Raw genomic sequence first — 6988 nt, 5'->3', positions numbered from 1 at the left:
ATTTTACTTCAGCTGTGTAATGTAGAGGTGTATGATGACATATGACTTTAGAGTTAGGTAAAATAAAATACCAAGGTGGTATCTTGTACTGTCAGTGAAAGTCCATCATTGCCCAACCAATAGAAAGTAAATGAACCCCTCCTCATCGGTCTGCAGTGAACCTATGAGGCTGATTTTTTTTTTAATTTTTTAAATTTATTTTCAGTGTAATAGTATTCATTGTTTTTGCCCCACACCCAGTGCTCCATGCAATCCATGCCCTCTCCAATACCCACCACCTGGTTCCTCCAACCTCCCACCCCCCGCCCCTTCAAAACCCTCAGATTGTTTTTCAGAGTCCATAGTCTCTCATGGTTCACCTCCCCTTCCAATTTCCCTCAACTCCCTTCTCCTCTCTAACTCCCTTTGTCCTCCATGCTATTTGTTATGCTCCACAAATAAGTGAAACCATATGATAATTGACTCTCTCTGCTTGACTTATTTTATTCAGCATAATCTCTTCCAGTCCCGTCCATGCTGCTACAAAAGTTGGGTATTCATCCTTTCTGATGGAGGCTTAATACTCCACAGTGCATATGGACCACATCTTCCTTATCCATTCGTCTGTTGAAGGGCATTTTGGTTCTTTCCACATTTTGGCGACCCTGGCCATTGCTGCTATAAACATTGGGGTACAGATGGCCCTTCTTTTCACTACATATGTATCTTTGGGGTAAATACCCAGTAGTGCAATTGCAGGGTCATAGGGAAGCTCTATTTTTAATTTCTTGAGGAATCTCCACACTGTTTTCCAAAGTGGCTGCACCAACTTACATTCCCACCAACAGTGTAAGAGGGTTCCCCTTTCTCCACATCCCTTCCAACACATGTTGTTTCCTGTCTTGCTAATTTTGGCCATTCTAACTGGTGTAAGGTGGTATCTCAATGTGGTTTTAATTTGTTTTAAATTCTTTAAGGATGGGGGTGTCTGGGTGGCTCAATTGTTAGGCTTCTGCCTTCAGCTCAGGTCGTGGTCCCAGGGTTCTGGGATCAAGCCCTACATTGGGCTTCTTTCTTGGTGGGAAGTTTGCTTCTCCCTCTCCCACTTTCCTTGCTTGTGTTCCTTCTCTCACTGTGTCTCTCTCTCAAATAAACAAAATCTTTTAAAAAAAAATAATTTGCGAATAGCCTCAATTTAGGATATTTTGCTTATGTGAATATTTTAGCATATTGTACATGATATGAATATGCATAATGAATTAATGAGTATTTGAAATCCAATACTTCAGTGCTTTTTCTTTTTTTCATACAATTCATTTATAATTTTTTTCATTTATAATTTCCAGTTTAGACTTCATTTTTATTATGTTAATGAAAATTTGTTTTATCAGATAGTAACTCTGTATGGTTTACTAATGACCCTAAGGATTGGATAAGGATACTTACCAAAGTCATAGAAATAGGGGCAAGAATATTATAGCATTCCCAGAGGAGTGAACAGTTTATGAAGTTTCCTTCTGAAAAGAGAAATTAGAACTTAGAGATAATAGTTTATGAATTTGTTCTTTGTATGATGGTCAAGGGAAGGATTTCTTAGCATGTTTAAATCATCTTTTTCCAGACTTAACTCACAAACCCCAGTTAATTTATTTGATGCCAGTCTCTGGATAGTGCTTTCGTATAGAACTTTCTGCAGTGATGTAAAATCCTTTATCTGCACTAATACAATAGCCATTAGTCATAAATAGGTATAGAAAACCTAAAATGTGATTAGTGTGATAGTGGAATTGAATTTTAAATTTTCTTTAATTTTAATTTATTTAAATAGTCATGTGCACCTAGTGGCTATTCTATAGAATAGCACATTGGCACTGATATTTTATGGTGTTCAGTAGAGGGGATGTTCACAATAATTATAATTTGATTCTTACTCTGATAAATTGTGTTATTGAGGTTTGTTGGGTTGCAAGAGACACATGTCAGCTTTGACTAACTTAAATTAAGAGGAGGATTTATTGGGTAGGTATTAAAGTTAACTTGAATTAAATTGCATTGATCAACCAAACGTCAGAAAGGCAGCTGCAAGGACCTCAGTATCAGGAACCTGAGATATATTTTTGTTTTGAGGGGCTTCCATTAACGTGACTAAGCTTTAACAGTCATCCAGAAAGAATCTTATTGTCTTCATGGATCAAGTGTTTCTAACTGGATCAATATCCTTTGACAGGGGTGGAAGTCAACTGGAAATGATACTAGTACTAAAGCCACTGGAAGCATCCAGGTGAGTTGGATAGTCACCTCAGCTTGTGTCTAATACAAATGCTTATTTAGATTAATATTTAGGAGGTTAGCATGGCTTATAAAAGGATAATATTTATAACACTTAAAATACCGTGTGTAAGGAGTTTCCAAACATCTTCCCTTGCTTACTTAATGTGTTCCATGGTCTATAAGCATCAGCATTACTGGAATTTGTTAGAATCTCAGACTATATCTAAACCACAGAGTCAGAATGTGTTTTGACACATTCTTTTAAATGATTTATATGTGCATTAAGCTGGAGGAGACCACATAAAAGTTGTCAAGTCAGCACAGTGATAGTTTTCACATGATAATTTCTAATCATGTATTATTATATAACTTGGATTTTTCTTTATGATTATTTGACTGTGAAATGGAGTTTGGTTTCCTATCCTAAAAATGTAAATTATGTTAGATAGTTATGTACCTATCAGTATAACATCTTAGTTAACTCATTCTCTCCTTAGATTAGGAGTTATAGGGGCGCCTGAGTGTCTCAGTGGGTTAAAGCCTTTGCCTTCAGCTCAGGTCATGATCCCAGGGTCCTGGGATTGAGCCCTACGTTGGGCTTTGCTTAGCAGGGAGTCTGCTTCCCTCTCTCTCTGCCTGCCTCTGCCTACTTGTGATCTCGGTCTGTCAAATAAATAAATAAAATCTTAGAAAAAAAAAAGATTAGGAGTTACCATTCAATATTAAAAACATAAGCTGAAATTGAAGGATAATTAAGTATGCAACTAGTATGCCATATTTTTTATCTGAAGGTAAAGTATACATCAAAGAATTCTTTGTAACCAGAAAAAAAGAAACTGGTAAACTAAAGATACATACAGTTGTATTTAAGAATACTACTTTAAATTTTTGGAAATATAATGCATGCATTTATATATATTATAAAAATTTTTTCTGATATTAGAAGACATTGTCATTTGGAGAACTGCTAGAACTTCTTAAATTCATGTATTTCAAGTGAAATATATGTTAAAGAAATATACTTTTCTATATTTTTTTGGCTTTTTCCTCTGCTTTTAAAGTCCTTATTTATCTGGAATTATCTGTTCAGATCAATGTGGAAAAACTCTATATAGGAGCTGAATTCCTGGGTGTTTGTTGTATACGTAGGAGGTCTCTATTGTAAAATCAAGAATCTGAGATATCTTTTGTCTGATGTGTGGATAGGTACATGTAACTGATATTTATGGGACCTGGCCTAATAAATTCTCTGCCAAACTGAATACTTGAAGGTTGTGGTAAATCTGCTAAAAACCCAGAATTAAAAGAAAAAGTTCCAAATTATTAAAGAACTGGCTTGCTTAATAAGATAATGAATGATGAATAGATTTGGTAGAAAATCATATACTAGGGTCATTAGTCACTTAAAATATTTATTTTAAGAGTTACTGACTCTTTATTTTTAATTTTTTATATACCAGAAAGTTTAGTGCATCCATGCTAAGGGAGACTATTTGTAATATAACTTGTTTTAAATTCAGCCTTACACAACAGAATTATGTGGGAAGTGACGACTTATTCTGGAATTCAGTTACTGTCAAGTAATAAACACAATTTCAAACACCATTTGAGAAGTTCTTACTGACAACTTTAGGAATTGATAAGAACAAAGGTGAAGAACTCATGCATACTTTTAGTACATTATCTTAGACATTAACAAAAAAATAGAATTATTATTTTAGGTGGTCTTTGTTCTTCAGTGCCAGCTGTCTTAAACAAATTATCTTTATAGTTTCTGCTATTATGCTAGTTTCTTTATTTTGCCAAAGTCTTTCTGTTTGTTTTGCTAAAATCTTAAAAGGTATCACAACTTTTTTGTAGCTTTGGAAACCAAGGCATGTCCTCTAAATTCCATCTCTTTAATCACATTTTGCTCTCTCACTCTTCTTTTCTCCCCTACTCTTTAAAACTTCTCATGGTTCCTGTATTACTTTTATGTATTTATCTGCTGTGGGTAACTTGTAGCAGTTAATTATAGAAGGTCTATTCTAATTCCTTTTAGGTCAACAACATTGTTCATGTGAATTAACAACTTGTTAGCACCACTTAGAAAGAAAGTACAAAAATTCATTTATTAGATGTAGTGGAAACAAGGCAAAAACATGGAAATGGCACCAATCACCCTTTGGGTCTTGCAGGGATTATGTTTCCTGGGCCAAGATTTAGTTGCTTTAGAGCCCCTATCTTTATAGCTTTGCTGGCTGTTATGAAGGAAAAGATATGGTTTGAGTTGGTTCTCAAAACACCATCTAAGCAAATATGGTATAGACTGCAACAACCTAATTCCTTGTTTCTGAGTCAATATACATCATGCAGCTCTGATTCATTAAAGCAAAGTGGGTTTATTGTTTATTTGTTTTTATAATATATATGGGAGAAAGCTTATCTTCAAAGGATAAATTATTTTTTCTCAAGAAGAAAACTTTTCATTATATTAGAAATAAAACCGTTTACTTAGTGCTGATCAGAACAGAATTTTCTGTATGCTTTTGATTATAAAACAGGTTTTATGATCTAAATATACTATCGTATTCTGTCCATTTTTTAAGAAGAAAATTCAAACAGTACTATTCATCAGCTGATAATCTTCAAAATACAAGCTGACTCCTTTTCTTTTTCTTAAACAAGTTTAGACATTTACAAGTAAAAGTATAAGGAATGGTTTCTATGGAATCAGTGTCTTTGATCATATTCAATTCAAGTACATGCTTTTTTAAGATCAGAAATTAATATCAAGTTTCTATTGAATATTTTAAGACAAAGAGTATGCAACATACAACCACTTATGACCAGAAATTCTAAAATATCAAGAAAATAGCTTATTATCTATACAAATAAAAATATTTATAATTTTGATACTCTCTGTAACAAAAACAAGTCAAATATAGGTAGCATGAAAAGCAAACATCAAACAAGAGGGGATAATTGAAGAAAATATTCTAGACAAAAGACATAATAAATTTATTACCTAAGAGTTACATGTCTCTTATTGCCACAAGGAGCCTCATTCCCTAGTCATCCATGTCCCTAGTCACCATTTTAGAGAGAGAGGTGGAGATAGAGACAGTCATTTAAAAGATCTGTTGTGTTGTCCAAATGATCAACTGTAACTTAAAGGGACTTTTTGTTTTTTTTAAGGATTTTATTTATTTATTTGACAGACAGAGATCACAAGTAGGCAGAGAGGCAGGCAGAGAGAGAGGAGGAAGCAGGCTCCCTGCTGAGCAGAGAACCCCGATGTGGGACTCGATCCCAGGACCCTGGGATCACGACCCGAGTTGAAGGCAGAGGCTTTAACCCACTGAGCCACCCAGGCGCCCCTTAAAGGGACTTTTGAAGGTATTCAGTCAGTCTCTGTTTAAATTAAGTTGGTTAGTAGGGACATTTAGCTTATATTTTCTCATGCTAACGAACAGGCAGAGGTTTAAGAATCAGTCTAGATTCACTGTTGCCTTGTATTCATTCAGCAAATAGTACTGAATACCTTTTATATGCTAGTCACTGTTCTAGATAATAGAAATACAAAAGTAAGCAAAACAAGTCCTTTTCTTCAGGGGGCATACCTGTGGGGAAGTGGGAGAACACTGAGAAAAAACCAATATGGATCAATATACTAAAATGTCAAGTGCTGGTAAGTGCAATGGAGAAATATAAATTAAAGTAAAAGAAGATAAAGGGGTGATGTTTTATGTAGGTCTTTCTGAAAGGTTAGTGCTCCAGCAGGAAGCTGATTAAAGGGAGGGAGCCAGCTATGTGTAGGAAGAACATCTCACAGAGGAATAGCAATGGCTCTGATGTAGGAGAGTAAGAGGCATATTCCTGCCTGGGGTTGCCCAATGCGCCTGAAGAAGAAGGAGCAAAGGGGACTGTAATCAGAATGAAGGTCAGAGAACTAGCCTGGGTTCAGCTCATCAAGAATTGCTATTATTTGCTCAGTATAATGGGAAGCCGTAGGAGAGTAGGTAGGGAAATGATAGCACACGTTTACATTTTAAAAGAATCGCTATGCTTGCTATGTGACAAATGGATTGTGGGATTCAGCAAGAACAGAAGTAGGTTGTCCTTGGGGCGCCTGGGTGGCTCAGTGGGTTAGGCCGCTGCCTTCGGCTCGGGTCGTGATCGCAGGGTCCTGGGATCGAGCCCTGCATCGGGCTCTCTGCTCAGCAGGAAGCCTGATTCCCCTCCTCTCTCTCTCTCTGCCTGCCTCTCTGCCTACTTGTGATCTCTCTCTTTGTCGAATAAATAAATAAAAATCTTAAAAAAAAAAAAAAAAGAAGTAGTTTGTCCAGTTAGGAAGCTTTCGCAGTAGTCCAGGCAAGAGATAATAGCTTGTATTAGAGTAGTGGTGGTGGAGGTGATAATAAATGGACAGATTTCAGGTATATGATGAAGTTGAATTGATAGAATTTAGTGATAGATCATTTGTGGATGGTAGTAAAGAGAGAAAGAAGGTTTACTCCATTGTGTCTTTATCTTGTTCTCTCTCAAGTCTCTCTCTAGTTGTCTAGCCTTCTTCTCAGCCCCCCATCTCTCCTTTCTTCTTTCTCCTTTTTCTCACCTACACCTCATTCTCAATTTTCTCTTCTTTCCTTCACATTCCTCCTCTTCTTGTGCTCTTCTCTATCTTCTACCTCATCTTTCCTTTTCGTTTTTTCCCTCTTTTGCTCTCTCCTATTCTTATTTTAAATATAACTGTTTT

The 6988-nt window shown here is 35.8% G+C and overlaps 1 long non-coding RNA gene across 1 annotated transcript in view; it reads left to right on the top strand.

The window, feature by feature from the left end:
* Positions 1–2208: 2208 nt before the first annotated feature.
* Positions 2209–6988, top strand: part of LOC116862933 — a 28244-nt gene continuing 23464 nt past the window's right edge. The window contains exon 1 of the long non-coding RNA XR_004381741.1: positions 2209–2260. This is a non-coding gene — a long non-coding RNA (uncharacterized LOC116862933). The remainder of the gene's footprint in view (positions 2261–6988) is intronic.

The sequence above is a fragment of the Lontra canadensis genome, unplaced genomic scaffold (genome assembly GCF_010015895.1).
Source record: "Lontra canadensis isolate GAN:19392208 unplaced genomic scaffold, GSC_riverotter_1.0 scaffold397, whole genome shotgun sequence".
In the NCBI taxonomy this organism is placed as follows: Eukaryota; Metazoa; Chordata; class Mammalia; order Carnivora; family Mustelidae; genus Lontra; species Lontra canadensis.
Note: the sequence above shows the minus strand (reverse complement) of the source record. Positions and strands in the feature narration are given on the sequence as shown.